General features: G+C 33.4%; 1 long non-coding RNA gene across 1 annotated transcript in view; it reads left to right on the top strand.

Moving 5' to 3' along the window:
- LOC141483354 (uncharacterized) overlaps positions 1-19,679 on the top strand; it is a 38,317-nt gene extending 18,638 nt beyond the window's left edge. Inside the window, exon 2 of the long non-coding RNA XR_012466036.1 lies at positions 18,814-19,679. This is a non-coding gene — a long non-coding RNA (uncharacterized lncRNA). The remainder of the gene's footprint in view (positions 1-18,813) is intronic.
- The last annotated feature ends 6,970 nt before the right edge of the window (positions 19,680-26,649 follow it).

The following is a 26,649-nucleotide window of genomic DNA, read 5'->3' as shown; positions in this document are numbered from 1 at the left end:
GTTGTGTTTCTTTCGCAACAATTTGCGGCACTCACTACTAGTAATAATGTAGATATCACTTTTAACATAAAAATGAGAAATAGAAACAGCATTTTTAACCATTTCACAACTGTAATAGTCCTCTTATCAGATAAGAACTAAAATATTACCAAAAAATTAGCGTTGCGTTGCTATTAACAATATTGAAAAAGTTAATTATCGGAAAGATAATTTAAAAAAAAATGTACACTATTGTTTAGAGAATTCCAATATTTTCCAAGGGTTGTTGATCCCTCTGCTCCGAGGTTGAAGTGACGACGCTCTAAATGAGGAAAAAAATGTCCCCCTCCCAATAAAAATCGACCTGTCTGAACATTTTTTCGGATTTACAAGATTAGTACCCGAAGCCTCCGTGTCGAGTTTTCGATGGCCCACCCTGTATAAATATTGAATTATACAAAAATACTTTTTTCTATCAAAATCAAATGAGCGAATGAATGTCATTACGTACTGACATCGATTATATGAATAGATTTCACTTATTCATGATATAAAGTCGTTATTTTATGAATGAATTGAGAGGTGCATTTTATAATGTTATCCAGAGTGGTGCTGAAGAGGCAATAAGGCAAGTGTCTTATTCCGTCGATGTCCGTCATTGAGGATAACAGTGTTTCATGAAAGTGAAATTTAACCTCTTTCATATATTGTTTCGAGTAGCGATCTTGTGAATGATATCTGATTCAATTCCATGTTATGGACTTACTATGGAAGTACAAACTGAATGGAAAAGAAGTGTTTTTTGTATAATTCAATGTGAATATAAAAGTAGTTGAAGCTAATAAAAATTATGAAACAACAACAAAAATTATTTAGCGCTCCGGGGCGGCTTGATTGATTCCAGTGGCGCATTTTCTTTTTCAGCTGCAGGAACACCCGAATAAACCTGCAGCACCACATCATCTGAAGATCTTAATCTGCGAATGTCCTCTCTTTCATAGAATAAAATGAAGGTTGTCTCCGGAGGCTCCAATAAATTTAAGAAATTGCCAGAATATTTAGTGACACGACTATTGTCAAACTCAAACCAGTCCGTTTCGTCTTTGACCAATGGGTAATAATGAACAGATTTAACGCCAGAACCACAGTGAACAATGATTGCATAAAAATTTTAATAGCGGTCTGATAGATTGAAGTGTTCATCTATTTCGAACCTTCGTGAGAGCTTGGTGCTTCCGTCAGAGGTTGAGTCATATTTTAAGGTCATCAGGGTTATTACTGGATTGACTGGTACCTCAGACTCACTTGTTGTCTTATAATAGTCAATTAGTTTGACGTATATTTGGCAATACAGTTGATCATCACCCGTTGAAAGTATTATTTTCAGATGATTTAACAATAAGCTTTGCACGGACTGGTTATCAGTCATATTAGGAATTGCTAGTTGAAGTTCTAGAAAATCACATATGTTTTTTTTACCTCTTGAACATGTACTACAAAGTAAACAATTGAGGATTTTTTCAGCAAAAATCTACAAACACAAGTAGTTGTTTCAAAAGTATTTTTTCTTTTGTATAATTTGATGCTTGTATGAAAGTAGTTGTGTCTTCCAGTTGGTGTCTCAAAGTTACTTCTTTGAATGATCTACACATCTTTGTTGAGAGTTCATTTTGAAATAAATGCCTATTTTTGTTTTTCTATTTCCACATTTTTTGTATAAAGAGGGGAGAACTAGAAAGTAAAAACTTTTCTGCTCCAAAAAGTGAATACAATTCCATAAACATCATGTCGAAAATACTGTTAGTAGAGGATTTCCTAATAACATTCTGATATTTAAGTATATTATGTTTGGGACGATTTTAAGAAAAAGCTTCATATGAACATAAGTTTACACTTTCAAACTACATTGTGGTGAATACTTCAGAAAAAAGGATTTTGTTTATGATAAATTTAGTATAACTAGTCATTTTTTGCTGTTCAACATACATTTTCATTCTTGATAGTGGTGTCTCTGAGATTCCATCTGAAATATTTCAAAGAGAAAAGTGTCACGCCACTGCTTTTTCCTAAATGAATCGTCTTTGAGATACTCGTATCACTTTTTTCTTTCAAATCAATAATTGCACAGACGCCATTGCCATGAATGAAAAAATTATGTTGTAGGTACATGAGAAAATTATTGTTGATTCACATACCAAATTTCTCATAAGGAAATATTTTTTCTGGAAACTTTTTTCTCAAACTGGTGACTACACCTGCAAATGCAAGTTATTAAGCTAGAAATTATTTCTGATGAGTCAAAATCAATATTGTTTATATCGATCTCTCAGTGATTGCAGTTTGGTGAAAGAGGCACCTCTCAGTTCGAATTTATTGTTCGAATGAATTTTTGTTTCTCCTATGATAGTGCACATACTGTAGTTTTCATCATATTCGTATGGTATCAAGTTTTTTGTTTTTCACTTCGTCGTGAATATGTTCATGAAGTATATGTGGAAACCGGTTCAAGTAACACGAACAAATTAACATCACCAATCATGCTCCGAAATATTAAGAATTGAATCTGTTTACAATGCATGAATTCCTGCAGGCTAAACAATTTTGTTATCAACAAGGTATATGAGTGTAGTGAGTCAAACATTTCATTTCCATTATCAGCAATGATGAACCAGTTTTGTTTTTCAACGCAGTTATTTTTCTTAATTCTAACACAGCTGTTTGAAATGATACTGTATTATTCGAATGGATATCGAGTTCTTGATATAGACATCAAGGCTGAAATGACGCATCACATCTTTCTTGCTCCGAGTGATGCCCTAGAAGCTTGAGAGATTACTGTGTTGATATAGGGAGAAAGAAAAATAGGAAGTCAAGAAGTTTACCAGTTGGACTTACAGAATAAATGGCAATGGAAATATACTACATACATACGTGTATACATATTACATACATTGAACACATCAAATAATGAATAATAACTTTATATTAGTCAGAAAGGTTAAATTGTATACTTAAATGAAATTTCATAGTGTGTAAATAACAAACATTACGGATAGATTTCCTCGAAGACCCATCTAGCCCGATCTTTCAGTTCCTGTTTCGTATTGATAGGTGTTCTATATAACTTTTCTTTGATTTTCACCCAGAGGTGAAAATCTAGGGGAGTCAGATCCAGTGATCGACGCGGCTAAATCTAAGGACCTAAACGTCGTATCCACCAATCTTCGATTATATCAGTTAGTTCCCTACTCACTTCATGTGTGCAATGTCCAGGAGCTTCATATAACTAATAATTGTTCAGAAAATCACTCACAGTCGATCTCAGAATATATAAATATTTTTCGGAATTCAACTTTTCTTCATAAATGCAAATAGAAACTTCATCATTCATGAGCATACAAAAAACATTAAAACTGAATTTTTGTCGGAATCCCCTTTGTCTAATGGAATGGGGATTTTCTGAAGATCAAAAGTGATTATTTCAACAATTGAACATTCCCCTACGTGAAAATTATGATTCATATATTTTTTTTCAAAAAGTTTGGATCTTTGAATGTCCATGTTAGTGCCATTTCACAAAATTTTACCCGTTTTGGTGGATCATCTCTATGCAAAGTTTGTAGCCTAATTTATAATCGTGCATATTATGTTTTTGTAAAATTCTCCATATAGAAATTCGAGATTTCCAAATCAACCGCAGCACTAGATACTGATGCCTGATGATAAGCATAAAAATACCCTAAAATGTTTATTTCATTTTTCATATCACCAGTCACCAAACTCACTCGATTTTTTGAGGCACGAACTTTTTCATAGTTGAAGTAATTTCGTTAAAGTTTTCTGAATTTTCTTTCAGTCATTGCCGGTAAATTAGGATATAACTCATTAAATCTTCTACACGTCCTTGATATGATTTCAATGCACTCACCATGAACATAAAACAAGTTTAGGATTTCAGAGTTGAAAAGCTGAAATTTTCAGAATGTGTGTATTATGCAATTGATTTTAAATTTTATTGGAAATTTTATGCTTGCATGGAAGCAATTTTTTTCAAAAAGTTCATATCTCATAAACGGTCAGAGATAAGTATAGGACATAGTCGATCAAAGTCGTTCACATTGGTTGGCTGAATTCGAAAATTGAATAATATACAGGGTGTTCTATTTGAAAAAAAAATAGTTATAATCGTTTATCAAAGATACAAATTGATTGGTATTTTTCAGACACTCTGTATAAAATAAAATTTGAATTTCGTTCTAAAATAACAACCACCATACCTTATCTAAATATTACCAGAATTTGAGTTTGGTGTATCAGTTAATTGAATATTGAAAATACCATATTTTCTCTGAAAAAAAATAATACAAATCAAATCAAATCAAATCAAATCAAATTTATTCCATGTTAATATACAATTTGTTGTATGACATACATAATTAATAAATTTCAATTATCTTGAATGAGTAACTTTCACCTAGACATTGAAATGCCTGTATTGTGATCTGTTACTCACCAAGATAAGAGCTCAGTAAGTACATTTTATAAAATAATAAAAAAATATGATAATATTATAATAATTCATGGTAATACGATTAGTGAGAAAGAGAAAAAAAATAAAATAAACATTTTTTTCTCAAACTCTGAGGAAACAAAAACAAAAAAAAAATACAATATACAAATACAATATACAACAATATACAAATGGTATAGGAGTTGCTATTCAATGTGTAAAATTCTTTTTTATTCCTTTTAGTATATGTCAAATTTTTGAGGGTTTTCGATTATGAATTGTTTGAGCTTTTGTTTGAATTTATTAATTCCTTTGATAATTTTCAATTCTACTGGGAGTATGTTGTATAATTTCGGACCATAATAAAACACGAATCTTTGTGTATGGCTTTTCTTGTATAGAGGTATTTTGATATTTAAATTCTCGATTGCTCTAGTTCTTACCGTTATACGTGTTGAGTAATTACTAAATTTCGGGAACATCCATATTAGACACAGGTAACTGTATAATGATCTTACGTTTAGTAATTTAGTCTCTTGATATAAATGATCCGTTGAAAATCGTCTATTTTTTTTCAAAATTATTTTCAAAATTGAGTTCTGTGTTATTTGTAAGCTGTTAATGTGGTTGTCGAAAGTACCCCCCCATGATGTCATGCAATATCTTATAATGGATTCTGCCAAAGACTGATATATTAATAATAAGTTTTTTTTAGATAGAATATCTCTGAGACTATAAAATTTACGCATGAGTAGCCTCATCCTTTGTATTACATATGAAATTTGTTTGTCCCATCTCATATGTTGATCAATAACAAGACCCAAATATTTAATGGATACAGTTTTTTCTATTATCGGGCATTTACAATTGTAATTTTTTGTGCAGGTCATTTTGTGTAATTTCAATTCATTAATATGCGGCTGATCATCTGAATTTAGTGAAAAAGCCATAAATTTTGTTTTATTCACATTTAGACTCAATAGATTATTATTCAGCCAAAGAAGAATTTTTCTCACATTGATTTCAGCAGTTTCATAGACTGTATCCCAACTATCACCAGTAAAGATCAAGGCCGTATCATCAGCATAACACACTATATGACCGTGAAATTCATTAATTTGTGTAATTGCGTTTATATAAACAAGAAAAAGAATCGGGCCAAGTACTGTGCCCTGGGGTATACCAACATTGATTTGTAATGTTGTACTGAGCTTGCTACCAATTTTAACAGTTTGAGTCCGTTCTTTTAAATAATTCTGCATTAGTTGCAGAGCATGACCTCTAATACCATAATTACACAATTTTTGGAGTAGGATTTCATGTGACACAGTATCGAACGCCTTTGCCAAGTCCATAAATACCGCAAGACATTTCGAAGACTTGTCCAAGGCCCCTACTGTTTGTTCTACGAAGTCGAGCACGGCATTTTCTGTATTCGATTTGTTTATGAACCCGAATTGTTGTTGTGTTATTACCTGATGTTTACTAAAGAAATCCATTATTCGATTTTTGACAGATTGCTCGAATAGTTTCGCAAAATTATTGATGACAGAAATTGGTCGGTAATTGCATATTTCACTTCGACTTCCAGATTTAAAGACTGGAGTTATTCTACTAACTTTCCACTGAGACGGTACATTACCCTTTTTGTAACACAAGTTAATCAAATGAACTAGTGGTTTCAATAGGTATTGATGTATATGTTTTATCAGTTTGCTAGTTATTTCGTCAGGACCTGGTGCACTATAGTTTTTTAACTTAGAAATTAGACATATTATTTCATTTTCTGTCACTGGTTCGAAAAATAAGGAGGATGCTACCTTGGTATCATTTAAAAAGTTTTTGGGTAGGTCACATTTTTCAATTTTTTTTGCCATATTTGCACCTACACTATGAAAAAAGTTATTGAACAGATTAGCTTTTTCTTCATTACAACTTACGGTTTCACCATTTCCTTTATTGATTGTTGTGCTTTCTACATTATTTCTATTTGCATCCATGTTTGTGATATCTTTGATTATTTTCCAAGTTTGTTTACAGTTGCCATTAACCTCTTGTAGTTTATTTTTATAATAATCATTTTTTGTTCGTTTTATTAAGTTATTGAGTTTATTTCTATAGTCCTTATATTTTCTTTCATTTTCTTGAGTATTTTTAAGCAGAAATGTTTTTTTTAGGCTATCCCTCGTTTTAATCGACTGTATCAGTCCTAATGTTATCCAAGGTTTTAGCTTTTTGTTTCTTTTGTTATTTATAATGTTCGTTTTAGTTGATTCCGTGATATATTTTTTCAGTTTATCTATAAATTTATTGTATGAAATTTGTAGCTCATTGCATGATAAAATTTCATTCCAATTCTCTCTATTCAAAAGTGCTTTCAGTTTACCGAAATTTATTGTTTTGAAATTTGTTATTGTCGGTGGTGCATTCGTTTTCGGTAATCGGGAGATATATATAAATGTTGCATAATGATCTGTCAAGCTACTGTGAATAACAGATGGGTCAACATTTATTTTATGGTTTATAAAATTATTTTTGTTAATAAAAATATGATCAATGATGGCGTTACAGTCTTTTGTTTCTCTTGTGGGAGCGTTAATGCATGAATGGAAACCATTTTCGCTCATTATATTTTTATATAGGTTAGTGTGTTGTGTAATCATATCCTGTAGATTAATATTAATATCTCCTAAAAAAAGTTCAATAGTTTTTTTATTATAATTTAAAAAATAATTCTGCAGATCAAGTAAGTAGGTTGGCAAATCGATAGAAGGGGGCCGGTATGAGGCTGTAATTCCTATTTCAATATTGTTATTCGAATGATTCTGGAAAAATGTTATCCTCAATAGTTTTGTGTCGGTTAAAGAAATGATTTGGACATTAGCTGAAATAGTATTTTTGATATAAACAATCAGCCCGTCATTTTGATTTATTTTAGACTCATTATAATAAATAGCAAAATTCTGTAAATTAAATTCACTCACCTCTTCTACTTTCCATGTTTCTGATAGAACAATTACGTCTAATTTGTCCAAATCTTCTTGTAAATAAAGAAGTAGCTCATCAAAATTTTTTCTTATACTCCGAATGTTGAAATGAACAATTCCTATATCACCAACTCGTCTGATTTTATCTCCACAAAAGTAATCATGTAAGTCATCATAAACATTTGTTTTTGTTTCCTCATCGTTATCCAAACTATTAAGTACTTCGAGCATATGTAAGTAAATAAGCTAATATATGTACAAATTTTAACATACACCCAAACTCCAATATTTTAATGTAAATCTAAAAAAACATTATATATAATCATATAAACAGAGACATAAACATGAATATGGAATAATATATCATCATTATATCAGTTTATTGAAATCTTCAGTCTTGACAATAATTATTTTAACCCCAGTATTAGCATAAATATTTCCTGAATCTGTCCATACATTATTTATACCATACTTTTCGATAGCTCTGGCTAAAAGTTTCACTCTTAAACTCGTCAGGTCCTCTCTTATTACTATTCCAGTTCCCTTGAGCATTTTTTTATTGCTATAAACTTTCTTTTTGGTTTCATGATTATTTGCTTTAATGAAAACACCTCTAGTTTTATGCTCTTCTTTCCTTCCCACTCTGTAACATATCTCTATATCTTGGTCCACTAAATTGATGCCCATTTTGGAATTGATTAAGCGTATAACTTCTTCCTTGGTTCTTTCATTCGGCTTTTCTCTAAAGTTGAATATTCTTAAGTTACATCGTCTTGTATTCTGGTCTATGTAATCAAATCTTTTTTCTATGGAAGATTGATCAGATGTTATTTTCGCTACTGTATCTTCAAGTTGTTTCGTTCTCAGATTATATTCGGTTTTCATGTTAGAGAGTTCACACTGTACACCAGTAATTGTTTCTTCGAGTAGTGATAATTTATTTTCCAGCGTTTTTATTATAGCCTCCGATACACTGTCTACAATTGTTTTTATAAACGCTTGACTACTCAGGCACTTATTTATCGATGAATTAACTGACGATTCTATTTCTTCCCTGATTTCTCGCGTGATAACCATTTTTTTACGTTTCTATCAAAATAGTTGTGTTGATTAATATGCAATATAGCAGCAGGATGATTTTCACCTTCCTATTAGCTCTCTTAACCTTGTATTTATTTATTTCAACGGAGCTCGGGTTTATACGTCCGCACTACTCGCGTACTACCATTGAACCAGACCAATTAATATTTTGAAAACGGTGAGAGATGGTATAGAACATGGTTCACAAAAGTAATTTGGATTTCAATGCAGAATTGAAAAATGATATAATATATAAGGTGTTCCATTTGAAATTTCCAAGTTGATAACTGTTACATGTAGATGTGGCAACAATGCGGTGATGAAAATATTTTCAAACGATAGGTCACATCCATCTACATCGGTAACCACAATTTGAAACTTTCATCTTTTTTTGTTCTCTAGATACGTCTAATAGACCATCGAATATGGAATACCCTGTATATATGGTGGGTTGATCTATTTCGAATTGACACCCTGCATATTCGATACACCAATTCGCATTTCCTAGATACCATATTATTTTCGATTTCTCAAACGGTTACAGTTTGCCATCAGCAGATGATTAATATTCCTTTGATGAGATTTTCCGGGAGTTTCCGATTGTTCAGAGTCAGGTGTCATCTCAACTGAACGTTGTTCGGTTCCTGCCACATCCACCTCCGACTTGTGATTAAATGTAAATTTCGCAACGTAACGTCGTTCCCAGGAGAAAAGTCTTACCATTCCATACGTCGGGTTCGATAAAATTCCCAGAGCCGACTATTTGGTTCAAATATACGAAAATGTCGGGAGAATTGTCGTTTTATTTTCTCTAACTTCACCCGATTCCATTGTAAATTTTAAATGAGTGCTGCAATTGTGAATTCCGTTGAATGATATCGAATACAGGTAGTTCTCGAAGTTTCCGGTTCAATTTAACTTTTGTGTTTCAGAAGTGGAAGCAGCCGCTGCGATGAAAATCCAGTTTCATCAGAGATAGAGGCGGTATTTCAGTGCTCACTTGACACCTATCTCAACCAGATTGTGTCGGTTACTGTGGCCGAAGTGGTCTTTCAACGGTTCCTATCTGGAATTGTTTTTTGTGAATGTCGGTTGAAAGAAATTGACCAGCGACCTCCTCTCTCAAAATGGATTATAATACGTCCGAAATGTAATCTGTTTTTTCTTTTTCATTAACGTTAGGAAACCTTTTGGACACGAATCATTTGATAAAAACATATAGAGTGGCGAAATTAATACGATAGAACCGTTATCAGAAACATATCGATTGTTGATACGTTTCTGGCTCAACAATGTCCTGTTCTAATAATAGGATTCGAATAAGATGTCTTTATAAGAGCTTTTGATATTCTCTTCAAAGTAGTGCTGGACTTTCCTTATTCTGCTAAGTTTTTGAAAAATTATCTTTTGAGTTCTGAATTCTTTCAGTGTTTTTCCTCTGCACTGGATGGGAAGAAAATACAGCATTGAATTGCTTCGGTAAGGATACTTGAGAAATATAATTTGTAGAACAAATCATCTGAAGAAACAATTTGTTCATGCCAGTCTCAACCCCCTACACTGTAAGGTTAATGGACATCTGAAAAATTGGGCAGATTTCGGATATGCGGTTGGTTACCTCGTTTACAAGTAGATGAGGCGATGACAAATCTGTTTTTTGTTTTCCTCTTCAGCCTAGTTCGAGGAATGGTACTCTCAAGGAATTCTAATTTCAATTATTGGAAATCATCGACTTCATGTTGATGATAGACACTATCTTACACTGACGAGTGGCCAAACTTTATTGGCTTACGTGAAATAAAATGATCAAGATTAGATTAGATTAGTTACTAACAAAGAGATAAAAAATCAAAAGAAATATTTCCTCCACAGGGTTTTTCTCAAAGATATGATATTCATAACATTTCAGAAAAATGTCATGAAAATAAAAGAGTATCTCTAAACTATATAAAAATATTGCCCAATGTGTATATTGACTATTCTTGATGAAGTTTTTGATAAAAGATGGATACATCCTTTGGACTGTTTGGCCACTCGTCAGTGCAAGGTATTGTCTATCATCGACATAATGTCGATGATTTCCGATAATTGAAAATCGAATTCCTTCAGAGTGTCATTTCTCGAACTAGGCTGAAGCGTATAACAAACAATAAGTTAGTCATCTCCCCATCTGCCTCTGAACGAGGTAACCAACCGCATATCCGAAATTTCGCGAATTCCTCGTATAAGAAAAATAAGTTTTCACATATAATCAGTGGGCATACTTGAAGACTAGCTATAAATGAAGTCATCTGAAGGAACCGGTCTGCAAGTGTGTTCCAATAATTGAAAATCTATTGCGGTAGTTGTATCGCCAACAGCATATGCAGGAATAACTTCAGTGAAAAATCCTGCACTGACACTTGTCGGATATAATCCAACGCCCTTCGTGGTATTAGGCAGGGGAGTAGGTGCTTTCTGATGGGTGTCAGTCCATTAACCTACAATGTAGGGAGTTGAGACTGGCCTGAACAAATTGTTCCTGTAGATGATTTTATTTATAGCCAGTCTTCAAGTATGTCCACTGACTATTTGCAATCTGTAGAACAAGTCAATTTGCATCTTTAGAAGGTAATTCTGACCGAATTCCTAAATTCGCAAACTTATTTTAAGGAAGTTTTGAAGGCTTCTGAACGACTTCTTACTCGGATCCTCGTTTGTTTCCCCTTGCTGGAGTTGAAGTGGTATGGTCATAAATCACACTTGAATTTATCATTCACATAGCAATAAGAAAATTAGTGTGTTATCAAAGGAAATGCAATAAAGTTGTATATTCTTTTTCCAAAGTGAGTTACGAAAAGAAATCAAGGATTAGACAGTTTTATTTTTAGATGTTTTGCCCACATCAAAATTGAACGTTACAAGAAAGATCAGTGGTGTATATTTTTTGGGCGATAATATTGGCTACTTTGTAACGTCTGTGAAGTTGAGTTGTGAGTTTCGTTTTCTTACATTTCATACATTATGTAAAGCGTCTTCGTATACCAAATTATATAGCCACAGAAAATTGCTAGTTCTGCATATCGACAGGAAGCAGCTACAAAAGTATTGTGACAATGAAAAAACACATCCCAAATCTGGAGAATTGCTAACAAAGTGGCCACAGGTGATGGTGGTGAGGAAGCGAAATTTGAAGATCTTTGCATGGGTATACTTTTAGGGATTACGATCCAGAATGTATAATGACTGGAATGTTCAAACCACATGATGAAGATTCTAATATTAATAAATATTGGAATCTAAAGAATTTTACTAAACCCCAATCAAAGGGTGCTTAAGATGTTCTTCGATTAATAGGCGAAGAATCATAACTGTCTTCGATTAAAGGGTGGAGATCATATCTGTATCTTTAGTTAATCTGAACCTTCTGAGGAAGGTATTATCATCTAGATTGTGGAAACCATCTGAACAAAAGAAGATTCGCCAAGGAATGCTAATTCTAATACTTCCAATTCTTCCACACGATGCCATTATTCACTAGTTCTTCTTGATAATAATTGAAATAAACAAATAACAGCGTGTGGCTCACGAAACCGTTAGCTATATTAAACGACTGAGATTCCTGTTTAGCTCCGAAGTTATTACTGAGAGAGGGTGATGTAGGTCACGTGGGTCATTAGAGTCTATCGTAGCAACCCTAAGCGAGAGGTATAACCGATCTAGGCTCTCTCTTGCACCTCAGGCTACGTGTAGTGCTGTTTACCCGCACTTAAATGGAAATTTCTTGATCGTCTGGCAGGTGGAAAATTCCATCAGAGTGGTCTGGCTTTTTTGAATTACAGTAGAATCCGGATATAATGACCTTCAAGGGACCGGATATACTATGTCGTACTAACCGGACGACGCACATGATAGATTAATATTGTGGTAGTAAAGTCTACATTAGTTCATTAGTCTTTCATTTAGCTGTTCGGATGGCTGATTGATAGGTGAATAAAACATTTTATAGAAATCACATATGCTTTATTTGATTAGTTTTTAAATATCCTAATGTACAAACGTATGTACAAAGTCTGTTATTTGAGCTTGTTTTTGACAAACTTCTATTCAGTAGTAAGAATTTTGTGCAGCATTATGAATTCGGGACATCATTGTTTTCATAACATTATTATCCAATTTGAAAGAAAGGGTTATATTTTTAGGAGTGATTAATTTTTTGGGAAAGAAAGTTTTTGGCTTTCTACTACTCCATCTGATACTTTCAGGAGGACTTTCTTCCAGTTTGTGTCTGAAAGTTACTTCTTTGCATGATCTACACATCCATGTATAGAGTTACTTATTTTCAAATTGATTAATCCTTCCTTTCTTTGGAAGATTCTCTCATCCATTTTTTTGTATCAGATGGAGTAGTAGAAAGCCAAAAACTTTCTTTCCCAAAAAATTATTATCCAAGTTAGTCTGAACAAACATATTGAGCGTTTTCACAGCCTTTGGAGCTACAGACGCACTTAAGGTTGGATAAATCTCCTCTGGTGCGACATCATCACCGTCATCATCTTTGCTATTCGCATCGTTGGCGTTTTTACGAAAATGTGATTTGAAAGCTCAAATAATCCCTTGGTCCATGGATTGCAACACTGTTGTCGTGTTTGGAGGCAAAAACACCAACGTTATGCTTTTTAAGTCTGTAATATGGGGATGTGATCTTGTAGCAGAGGTCCATTAGGGGTATTCTCCGGTCGCGCTGAAGCTTGAACCACTGTAACAATGCCTTATCCAACTGCTCATGAGTTGAGTAGAAGTCCTTACACGTTTGCATTTCAAAAAATTGGCATTGAACAGCGACCCGCTGTTCTTCTTTTCAATTGTGGATATTGTAGAATGGGATACGCCAAACTCCTTTGCGAGGGCTGCATTTGATTCACCGGCTTCTAATCGGTGTAATATTGCACTTTTTTTCTTCAATTGCAAAACACTTTCGCTTCACAGAATTCATTTTGTCGAACTTTATGGACTTACAACAAGTGACAAAGACTTCATACTGGAACCTCTGTTAATCTGTTAGTAGTACTTATCAATAGAGGTTCCTAAGAATACTACCTTTTAGTAGTACCTATCAATAGAGGTTCCTAAGAATACTACCTATTAGTAGTACCTATCAATAGAGGTTCCTATGAATACTACCTGTTAGTAGTACCTATCAATAGACGTACCTATGAAGAGGGAGAGCACCGAGGTATTGGTGCGCGACGTTTTAACCGGATGTAGTATCATGAAAAACGGTCGCTATAAGCGGTTGGTCGCTTAAACCGGAGTCGGACTAAACGGTATATTTTCTCAATAACTAAATATGAAAGTAAACTTGAGTAAACATTATCGTCGCTGTAAACGGATAGTTGTTTATAAGCGGAGTCGTTATAGATGAATACTACTTGTATTTGTCTTTCAGTATCTATATTACTCTCCCAATGCGTCAGCGTGCCTTCTCGAAAATTTTTTCAATTGATTTGAAATATATGTTTTCAATAGCCTGGGCAACATTGAAACCAAACTAATCGGTCTGGCTTTTTCATTTCTCAAGACCTTAAATATTCAACTTGAAGTTATGAAAATTTCAAAATGCCTCAAACACTTTTTTTATAATTGAGAATTATCCCCGCTACCCTTCAACCGGAAGTCGGGCTCGGGTCCATTCAAAAACAACTACAAATTTTTTATAGTGCCTCAAGATCCTACACAGAATTGTTCACCAGCTGTAGGACTATAACAGTCGACCGTGCAGTCTAATCAAGTCACTAAGCTTAGTACAAAAATTAAATTTGAACGGTTCCGTTGGTCTTGAAAGACGTTACTTTGTTGTTTCCTTATACAGCACATCCAGTCAAAAAATGCAAACATTTTATATCTTCAACTTGATTATGTAGGTTAAACTCCTGTTTTCAGTGGAAGCGGATGAATCCAACAAAAGCCTCATTACTACTTCTCTTCATTGTGGGTTTTGCGATTCGTCAATTTACTCTGCTTTTTTATTGTACCACCGCAAGTTTAATATGCGTCAGATCCAAACACGAGATCATAAAGTTTTATATACCTGATCGTAAACACGAAAAATTCGAGACAAAAGAAATAAACGGCGTAGTGCCTACGGCAACGATTGAAATTGTATCTGTAACCTCATTTTACACCACATATAAAGAGAATCACGCACTCAGAACATTCGGAATGTATTGATTGTAGTCCAGGATCGTTATCCCATATAATTTCATTTGGCCCTATAATCATTCAAACCACTGGTTTTATAATATAAAACCGTTTAAGTGCTCATATTATACCTGCAATTGACGCATTTGATGTGGTTGTGTCAGTAGGAGAGCTGCTCCATCAGTTCAATAACGGTTGGGCGCTTTATATACGTAAATTGAACGTCAATGATTGGGTGAATTTATAACACGTCAGACACCTCATTGTCTTGATATATCTCGTAGTAATGGATTTATTTACATATTCTATTACACTGGAAAAATATTATTGAGGAATTTGATATAACAAACGATTCAATGAAATGTTCATTCATCGATGATAATGAGTTTGAGAAGAGGAAGCTGACTGTCTACTACCTGGGCTGAAACGTCTCCGGCGAAACACATAGATGGCGCTAGGCTTATTACAGTCTTAGTACATTCACCGCTTTTAAGTTAGTACCAACCTTTAAAAAAAATTTGGAATTTCATGATATTTTACTCATGATTTTGCGAATTATTGTGCTTAGAATAACACTACATTTGTTATTTTCAAAACAATGGATCAAAAACAATTTCGTGTTTCAATTTTACACTGTTTCTTGATGGGAAAAACTACCGTTCAAGCGAAACAATGGCTTGAAAAGTGTTGTAAGAACTCTGCTCCATTAGAAACAACAATGGGCTCACTTAACATTTTTTTTTATTTCATAATTGGATAGTATATGTTTCAAATAGTACATCTGCAGAAAATCTGATTTTTCACCTTTTATCATTCCCCTCAAATCAATGGGGAATGTTCCTCCTGACGAAAATCAAGTAGTTTTCATAAAAGAGCTCTAAAACAACGCGTTTTAAACTATCATTTCAACCTTTTTCTTCAAAAAATTATTTATATACTTGAGGAATGAAATAATGCATTCAACATTTAAAGGGATTCGTTTTTATTTCACCATTTGGCAACATGGGTTATAGCTAATAAACGACAATGAGTATGTTACCTGTATGAGACAAACAAAGATGACATATTTCAGAGGCGTGCTGTTCTATTTACTTATCTTTCGAGACATTCTGTGACATATGACATTTTGTGCACCTAACCTATCTTCCTCTATATGAATAAATAACAAAACAACTGTTGTTCATGTGGCTTGTGGAGGTGGTATTGAACTATAATTTATATTTTTCCTTAATTGTTGATTAATGAAGATAATTTTCCTTGTTTAAAGTAGAATATCTAGGTACGTATAAATTATTTCAACTTGATATAAGCGCTGTTGCCAATATGTGAATTAGAAACAAATCCCTTTTAAAATTAAAACCCAACATTTGAAACATCAATTTGAATACTTTTCGATGTGAATTTAAAAAACTCATGAATTAAACTCAACTTTATTTTGTTCAAACTTAAATTTGCTGTAATAACCCAAATTGAAGAACATTCCCCATTATTGAATGTGGCGTTCACCGAAACGGGGCGCCCAACCAGCAAAGTTGTTTTATGATTCCATGGTGTTGCAACAGTTTTATTTTATTAGTATTTTATAATCACTTCCAAAATACTAATTGATTATATTAGATGATCGGTGAACACAATACAGTTGTAGGCAATAAAAGTGTTTTATAAATTTGTCATAGAAACATTTATGAAATAAAATTAAAAAACCATTATAAAATAGTCAGGAACTTATCACAGAAACGTTTTTGCAACTAATTTATAAAACTTATTTTCCTATTAAAGTGAATTGTTATGTAGCAGTTTTATAACACTTTTCTGTGAGATTTTCATGATAGCTATAAAACTATTTCAAGCTTATTTTATAACTGTTTTCTGTAGCTTTAATGAAATTATTTTATTAGAATGCTTTCAGATACTATTTTATTTTCATTACCATATTGTCACTTGAATGATAATTTCGCAACTATTTTATAGTATGGTATATTTACTACAATTCAAAAACACTAATATAACTGTTATAAAATCAAACTGATTTTGCTAATATATATTTGCTGCTACCAAGAATAGAATGCAGCATTTAAGAACAACCAGCTGACATCGATTCCTAATTACAGCTTTAAAAAATTCTTCAAAATGTTAGTTATGTTTAGTAAGAATATTTTTGTTTAGTTATTCAAGTGGGACACCATCGATATCGTGGTGAAAATTAGTTCTTCAGCAACTTTTAAATATTTGATTTTTATTGAGTATAGGTACCCCATAAGTAAATTTAATATTTTTAAGGCATTGGGTTTAGTAACTCAACCTTATTATTAACAATTTGGAAGACTGTAAAATATAAAGGGTTGGCACTTTCAAGTTTCAGTGTTTAGTTATATATTTAGAAAACCTGAATATTTTGTTCTCTGAGTGACACTAATACAATGTTATCATCCATGAAATGAAATTATCATAACTGAATATAGTGAATATAGAAATCAAATTACTATTAAAATATTCAAAATACATATTCATTAGTTTTGAACATACCTTATCCAAGAATGTAACATAAATTTATTGCAAAGAGTAAGCCAAATTGGACACTTTCAAAGGGAAACTCCTGTTTTCATACTAGATAGATGAAAAATGATGGCTGTGTCTGCGGGTCAAATTTAATGATAAACTCAGTGGTGAAAACAGCATATAGATATATATCATAGTTTCTTAGTTACAGCATGTTTTTCTAAAGTGTACGTTTTGGAAAAGTCGCCATAACTTTTTTCCTGTCAATTTTTTTTTATTTCTTTATGAAAACATTTTCGAAGCACTTTCTTACGTTGATGTAAGAAACTGATTTTTTCAATTTAGATATCAGCAATTATTGAACATTTTCGAAAAACATACGGTAACTCAGAAACGATGATAGATATCGAAATGCAGTTTGAGTTTGTTGTTGAAAACTAGGATTTTCATCGAAAATACATTTTAGTATTTTCCACAGGAGGACATTGATATATCTATTATCATTTGGGACATAAAGTTGCATATTTCCTTTCTATAATACTACTTTCAGGTTTGCAATATTTATTAGTTGATATTTGAAAAGTTGCGAAGTTGTGTTTCCAACTGTTAAATTGTTAAAACTAATTAATAAATACAGTTTATTTTATGATATTTCCTATAAGGGGTTTTACAAAAATTGCGTAGTTAATGAATTCATACCTGACCTTTTCAGGTAGATTCATTCATCAGAAAGTAGGCATACAAGTAGGTAATATGTTAGAGTATAAAATAGTTGTAATTTAGAAGTAACTTTAAGTTTACGCTTGAGGAAGCTATTGTATAGCGAAACACGTGTCGGGTTTTTGTAAAACACTTTATAGTAAAAATCATACAATAAACTGTATTAATTAGTTTTTAATATGGATGTTTATCAAGTATCGGCCAGTTCTATTCAGTGGTTAAATTCTGTTTAAAATCTGTTTTTCCGTTAATCAGATGTCGCCCCTATACGCACGACAACTCTCAGATGTTGAGAAACTTGTGCGAGATAAGGACTAACGAGATCTTACCTTTTATCGTGTGATCCCTAACACGGTTGCAGAATAATTCCAGCTTCAACCAGATAAATTCTCTCGAGAAAAATATCTGGTCAAGGCGGGAATCGAACCCACGGCCTTCCGATCGTGAGTCGGGCGCACTACCACCGCGGCCAATTGATTAAAATCTGTTTTAAAAGTATTGCACTGTCAAACAATTTGAAGTTGATAAAATACGTTATTCCATCTCATTTTATTGCAGCTGCTTTTTTAAACAATCTCAATGATAGGTTATCTAACGTTTGAAATTCCATTGAAACTTTCTCTGGATGAACGATATCTTATGACAACACAAGTGTACATATAGGAATATTATCAATATGTCGATAGTTTTTGCCCATGATTGAATTTTTATTCCAGATTTTATAATGAGACTATTTTGAATCCTTCTGCTGTTGACACTGTCGTTCATGTTGAAATGAATATAAAATAATAATTTTTCAACAAACCTAAAGTATTGTTGTCTTTTGTTTAACTAAATGACATTATTCTTCAATTCCAGGTGAGTCGCCATCATTAGACTTTGTAATGGTATTGGTCATTTGCTGGAAGCAAACTCAAATTCCATAGAAAGGTGAGTATTGTTAAGACTTTGGTCGACTTCAAATAGAAAGTAATGAGTAGTTGATTGCTGGCTGTTGATAAGATTAAGAGAGTGAATGAAAATGTTATGAATAGCAAAAGTTCCAAATACTTTATTACACAAGCTGAATGATGTGGTCGTCCCCTATGTATATTTTGAATTTTTTGTAGTAGTATCTAGCTATTTTAATTTTTTTTACACCATATACCGGTGTGAAAAATTTGGTAGAGATGGGGCACTAACAAAGTAAACAAACCAATATAGTTTTTTTCAATTCCATCAAATATTCCTTGAAGATAAGTAACTTACTATTTTGTGGGCATGTCTGTTTTCGAAATGTTAGTTTTTTTAGGTTAGATACGTTTTCTGTATTATCTCTGGGATGATATATATTCTAACAACATGTTATTACTTATTGGATTGCTTTTTCACTCGACTACTCAGAGACGTCTGTGTTTACCACAAAAGTGTTTTTTATATCTCGAGGATTATTTTCTGAATTTTACTACATGGGTTAAAAAGTCTCGGGCCTAACACATGGATAACGCTAGTCTTATTTCTTTCATCGCTTTTTCAGTTGATACTAACCTTCAAAAGAAAGCTGTTGAAATTTCATGGTATTCTACACATAGGTTTGTGAATTATTGTGTTAAGAGTGACACTACATTTGCTATTTTCAAAACAATGGATCAAAAACAATTTCGTTTTTTGATTTTACACTGCTTCTCAATGAGACAAAATACTGTTCTAGCGAAGCAATGGCTTGAAAAAAATTATAAGGACTCCGCTCCATCAGAAACAACAATTAAACGTTGGTTCGCTGACTTCAAACGAGGTCGTAAAGACACCGATGATGCATAACGCAGTGGACGTCAAAATGAAGCAGTAATACCAGAAAACATAAAAATATCTAAAAAATCGGTTCTAATGATCGAAAAGTGAAGTTGCGTGAGTTAGCTGACATTGTGACGATATATAAAGAACATGTTGGCTCTATATTGCATGAGCATTCAACTATAAGAAAGCTCTGTTCAAAGCTCTCTGTTGACCAAAATCAAGAACGCCTCAATGATTCTGAGCAGTGTTTGGCCATGTCTATACATAACAAACTGGCATTTTCGCGTCGATATACGATAATGGATGAAACATGGATCCATCATTTCACTCCGAAATCAAAACAATCATCTGAAGGGAGAGCAACTGGTGAACCTCGTCCAGAGCGACCGAAAGCACAACAATTGGCTGGAGAGGTTATGGTCTCGGTATTTTGGGATGTGTTAGGTTTAATATTCATCGAGTATCTTGAGTAGAGAAATACCATGAAGAGTAAGACAACAAAAGTGATAACTGAAACTAATCTAAGTTGATTTATTCAATATTGAAATTGTTTAATTTGAGAAAAGCTTTAGTTATTACTTGAATTTTATGTATATTGATATGATAATGTGAGGAAAGCTCATTTATTAATAAAATATTTCATTGATTATTTTGTGTATGTATTATATTATAGCTACCACAAGCCAATTGTTACTTTTGTAGCCTTAAATAATGATCATTTTTCAATTACGTTTCATAGAGCCGTTGCGTGTTTTTGTTTTGAAAGTAAATCTAGAGATTTAATGCTGTTTTGAATATATATTGTTTACTATTGTTCAGTGTTACAATAAATACACAATATTAAATAATCGTATATATTGTATATATTTGTGTGTACATATATCGAATCAGTGACGCTGAAGATATATAGAAATTCAAAATATAGACGCTGTGGTAGTATACTTGCTGAATGCTTTATATTGATAAATCGTATTATATTATTAAACTTACCTTTCGTTAGGAGATTCTGTAATTTTCCGAAGATCATGTTCTACTTATTTCATTAAATTTTTCATAATCACTTTCAAAAGCGGTGTAGTTTTACGTTTTATGCTCACTCTCAACAGTATATGTCGACCGCACACTGAACACTGAGTCATGCGAAGGCGAGAGAATCGTGGCCAGAACTGTGTATTATAGTGGGGAGAAAGGAAAGTCAGACATACTGGTGCCGTTATGCGTTACGTTACCAAGCGGTTTTGAAGTTATCACTTCAAAAATTCTGTTTCATCAAGACAAGGCAACGTGTCACAAGTCAATCAAAACAATGGCAAAACTACATGAATTGAACTTAGAATTGCTCCCACACCCACCGTAATCGCCAGATTTGGCTCCCAGCGACTTCTGGCTATTCGCAGACCTCAAAATATGCTCACGGATAAGAGGTTTTGCTTGAATGAAGATGTTATTGCTGAAACTTGGGCCTATTTTGAGGCAAGAGATAAATCGTTCTACAAAAGTGATATTAAAATGTTAGAGCGGCGTTGGAATGTGTTTGGCTCTTGAAGGAGATTACATTGATGAATATAGTCAATTTTGAACGGGTTTTCTCTCTAAGGCCCGGGACTTTTCAGCCCATGTGTTATATTGTCACATAGTAACCGGTTTTTACACATTGAATCACCGCTAACGATATCGCTGGATTGGTTTCTGCTCTGTTCACTATGTTTTGCCTGATTATTGCTAGGAATTTTATGTTGTCGTTCATGAAAGGACGACACCTGAGACCTCACCCATGTAACCCATTTTTCCTACACATTGTTGTGATCTGAACCTGATAAATATAGAATTGTCATTCTATTGGCATCAATAAGAGTCGGTTCACAAGCTTGTAGATCAATTAGTATTCTACGGTTTCTCTTTATTTCGAAGAAGTGATATTTTTTCATCAAGATTCCTTGTGAATTTGTGAACTTCTCCTAAACTATGTCATAATTTCATTTAAAAACTCACTAAACTCAAAATTATGAAGAATTCTACTAAATATACGGTAGTGAAATCGTTAATTACTAGACTGCTTAGTGGATTTATCACATTTCACTGGGATTGTTTTACGATTGAAGCTTCCCCACAGTAAGCTTAACGGATGAACCAACCCCACTGATTGGATGTATGTTTTTGCGGACTCTTGTCGTGTCGCGACACCACAGTGGCTACGCTGAGACAGTTATCACAAAGACAAACCAAACGATGAGTAACTCCCTGTGAGTAAAGTCACAGTGGCGGCGAAACTGTTTTTTTGGCATTGCCGCCTTTTTTCACAACGACTCTATTGCTGAGCTGAGGTGAAATACTCATCTGCGTTCTCAATATTTGGATATAATTTTCAATATTTGCAACTTGACCAAAAAGCAGCTTATCAAAGCCTCTTGCAAATAGATTAAATTATATCTTGATTCTAAATAGAACTAGAAGAAACAGTCAGTGCAGTGCAAATATTCTCTATGCCTCGATCTGTTTATCTAAGTGTGCCTTTGCTTATTTTCAGATCATTTCAAATACAAAAATTGTGATCGGAAAGATGAAAGTGGCCTAGTAGTTTACTCTAATGTGAATCATGGAAGTTCGAGTTCAATTATTACAAGTTGTATGTGATATAGGTTTAACGGTAGTTAAATCGATATCCAAAATCCCAAAACGAAGGCTATGAAGTACCTATCGGCTCACATTTTCAAAAATAGTTGAAAAAAAAATCTAACTTTTGAAATCGACATGAAATGACCATATCTTTAGTAAGGGGCTAATCCTCCATAACAAATCTAAAATTGTACACGTTATTTATGTACACGTTATTTTATGTTTGATATCGAGTATTTCAAAATTGGCTTTCACTACTTATTTGAGATATAAGTTTAAACGATATTTGATTGAAATTTACTTGAAGTTAACTCACAAGGATAGACCATCATTCTCGTTTTTGAGAATATTTGGATCAAGTCAAGGAATAAAATAATCAATACCCTTGATATGAAGTAATTTGATAATAACTATGAATATATTGACGAAACAGGTACATGTAAGAAATTAACAAAAAATAAATAATAATTGCACAAAGAAACTTTCCCTCGGTTATCTTAAAGGTGCGATTTATTTCCATCCTTTACATAAAAGAGGACGTATGCTTCTCCACTTACAAGCGATTTTGGTGAAATTGGTGATACGTTTGAATCGTTGTATTTGTGCCACGCGCCAGTATACGGGTGTCTACAGTATTCTGTATAATGTCCTCTGTTAGTAGTCCCACTGTGATTTAAAAGTGCATACAGATTATAAAAACAAGTAGCCACATTCTCTGACGCAAAATTGTCCATATCCAATCCTTCTAGAGGAAATTCGATGACATCATTCAATTTGCCTCTACTTTCCGTTGGAGAGAATCTTTTTAAATGTATTACTAAAATATGGGAAAACTTGTGGATTGATGGGGACTTTGTGCATTTTCTCTTTTCCCTGCATTTCGAATACGTTGGTTTTTCATTCCCATCCAAAGTTTCTTCTCTTGTAAACGAATCCAAGCATTGCTACAAACTTAATTGGTCAGTTCTTTGTGGTATGGAGGGAGACAAATCCCAGAAAGGATCAAATGTTACTGATGAGTGTCCACAGTGTGTGCATTTCATCGTGGATTTCAATTGACCAACGAAATTATCTACAATCTTAGAGTTATGCATCCTCAAATATGTGACCCATGACTCTTGTGCATTTCCGCTGTCGCTCAATTTTTGGTCAATCTCCGTTAAAATTGGTTTAGGTTTCTCATCAATTATATTCTAAAAGATAACGAAGAAACTCCAGGTTGTCTTGGGGAATTACCCATGAATCGAGGAGCAAAACTTTGAATCTGATTTTTTAAGTAGGCTGTATTTACTACTCTATCAAATGAATCTTGTGACCACAACTTCTTGATGACTTCTGCAAAAGATCTGATTAAAGCACCTTCCATACTAAAAATACTAGTATTGATATCTTTCATGAATTCATCCTTTTTCAAATATTCCAATAACTATCTCGTATTTGATAAACATTGAATTACGCTGTTCATGAAACAGGTGTTACCAATATATTTTAAATCATTTAACCCAAAGGTTTTGAATGAAGAATTTATCACTGAACAATCCGAAATATCTTTGAAACTCATTTGAGAATTTTGCTGAGAGAAAGTATTATTGGTTTTCAGAAAACATGTAAATTTCATCAAGTTTTTTGGAATCAGGAAAACGAAGCTGCATTTCATCTTTGGATGGCTATACTAATTTTCTGAATGAGAAAAGATCTGGCTCTCGATTCGTGGCTTTCATCAGTTACCTTTTTTCCAATTTCATTGATGAAAGATAAGGCTTCAGAGCCAAAAACACCAAACGTTTCAACAACTATTGGGCGAGAGATATAATTATTTCCCAAATTCTGATATTTCCGTAGTTTGGAACTTTCTCCTAAAGAGGCAGCAGCACCAGCTTCCGCAGAACTAGCAGGAAGATGGCAAGTTGCTAATGTATCTACACAAGTAAAGTCCCAAACAACAGATTTACCATTTTTCCATGGAACAAGTGTCATACCATCCGGCCTTTCCAGCAATGGGGCGCAATTTTGGCCAAATGATTTTCTCAACACCCATAACTGCCATATATGGGACAATTTCAACCCACGCAAAGTTCAGCCGGTAACAATGCAACCACAAAAGTTTCTGTTTGGTGTGGATTTTGAACCGGCATCGTCGTTGGTCTGTACTTTGACGAGGCCATCACTATCAATGACAAGCGCTACAAAACAATGAACACGAATTCCCTTTGCTCAAAATTGAACGACATGAATTCAAACAACACATGGTTCCAAAAGGACGCCGCTACGTATTACATAACTGAAACCTCGATGGACATTCTGCATGATTGAGGTGACGTAAATTGGTTACCAAGGTGGTGTGGTTTGATTCCGCTAGACTTTTTCTTGTGGGGTTTTCTGAATTCGCAGGTCTATGCCAATAAACCTGAATCGATGTTAACATAACCCAGAATATCGCTCAAATTCAGCCTGATACTTGCGTTTTTGAAATTTTGGAGTACTCAGATCTATGCTACCGTGAAAAACCGTGCCGAAAATGTGAACGATGTTATATAACACACCTATTTGCATAAATGAGACCCTTTGGATTAAAAAAATAAATTCCGGTAAAACCACCTACACAGCTTGTTTCACTCTATTTGAACATCAACCGGATATTGAACGAAATGCATTTTTTTTTAAGGGAATAGAGTTTTTATCGATCTCTTCAGAGGTTTTTCACCTTTGACAATTTGAAAAAATCAAAAAGTTGTAATGGAGGACTTTTATAAGTTATTAAGTTCCTAATAGAGAGTGAACAAGATGGTCAACTTCTTTTCCTTGGTGTAATATTGAAACAATCGGCAGATTATTTTGATACAAATGTTAATCGAAAAAAAACACATATTAATAGATACCTTCACTACACGTTAAATTATCATGAGTGTTGGAAAATGTATAATAAATATTAAGGAATTGAAAAGTATTATTGATGAAATATGTTCTTGAATATAACATTTACTCAGATTCGTTCTAAGATTCAACAATAAATGCAATTGAAAATAAACATTCCACCAAAATCCTAATGGCCCTACAAATAACATCATCAATTCAACAACCGTCAACTCAACAGTCCCAAGTCTGCAACAAAAAAACTGTGTGGATGTTTTCAACTGATTTATATGTATTCAGGTGTTCTGAAAACTAAAAAAATACTCAAATTCCAAAACGTCAGATTATTTTGCGAAACACAAAAGTGTATTATAAAAAAGAGGGTTTTCAGGCTTACTTGAAGTAATTAATAAATAGGTACAATTTAATTGTTATTACTTATTATTTTCATTATCGTGTTAGGAATCACACGTTAAAAGGTAAGACCTCGTTATTCCTTAGTTCGCACAAGTTTCTCAACTTCTGAGAGTTGTCGTTCGTATGGGGGCGACAGATTAACGGAAAAACAGATTTTGAAACAGATTTTTTTACTGTTTTTGAGTGTACACAGGCCATAACTATCATCACTTTATGACTTTGCTCAAGAGGACGAGTTGGTTGTACCAATATTGAAGGTTTGATCGATACATTCAATTTCTCATAGAACCCAGCACAGTGGCTTATATGACCTAGGACAGTGGCTTATATGACCTAGGACAGTGGCCTGTTTTCATAGATGCTTGAAAAGAAGAAAAGAAAGCCTAAAACAGTTCTGCTTCACAATGGAGGTTTCTTTGCTTCCATTTCTCTCACAACTAACTTTATACCTCATTTTCCAGAACTATCTGAAAAGATAAGACGAATTGGAAATCGATATGATGTTAGAGCTTCTTCCAAAACAACAAATACACTGAGATCGATAGTTACTAATATAGAACCCAATAACACAGAAGAAAAAACAAAAATTTGCATTCATAAGATACCATCGAATAGAATAGAACAATAACAGAATGATTGCCAATCAACCCTACTCTGAGATTACGTATCTTAGAGCTCAAATAATCAGCGTATATTATTTTATCTGAAGAGAAGTGCATTGCAATCAGCTCTTTAGAAATAGATTTTACTAATATATTCCTGAACTTCTAATGAGGGCTTTTTGAAAGTAAATCAAACCAAAGAAAAACCTGGTAGTTTTGTTAATTTTTTTCCAGTTCTGAAGATGGGGGCAGATTTTTCGTACGCGGAATTGATAAATACGACGAATTACAATCGAATATAATATTTTTCACTTCGAAAAATACTTTGAGTCTACGCAGAAACTTACCGGGGTGAACGTGACAGTTTGCCTTTTCTAGAACTGTAGAAAGTACTCCATTACAATTTTTTTCATTTACTCAGACTGCATAA

Source organism: Leptinotarsa decemlineata, unplaced genomic scaffold (assembly GCF_025532065.1).
Source record: "Leptinotarsa decemlineata unplaced genomic scaffold, Ldec_3_MD MMD2_tig00003335_RagTag_RagTag, whole genome shotgun sequence".
Lineage (NCBI taxonomy): Eukaryota > Metazoa > Arthropoda > Insecta > Coleoptera > Chrysomelidae > Leptinotarsa > Leptinotarsa decemlineata.
This window is presented reverse-complemented; position numbering and strand designations above follow the sequence as displayed.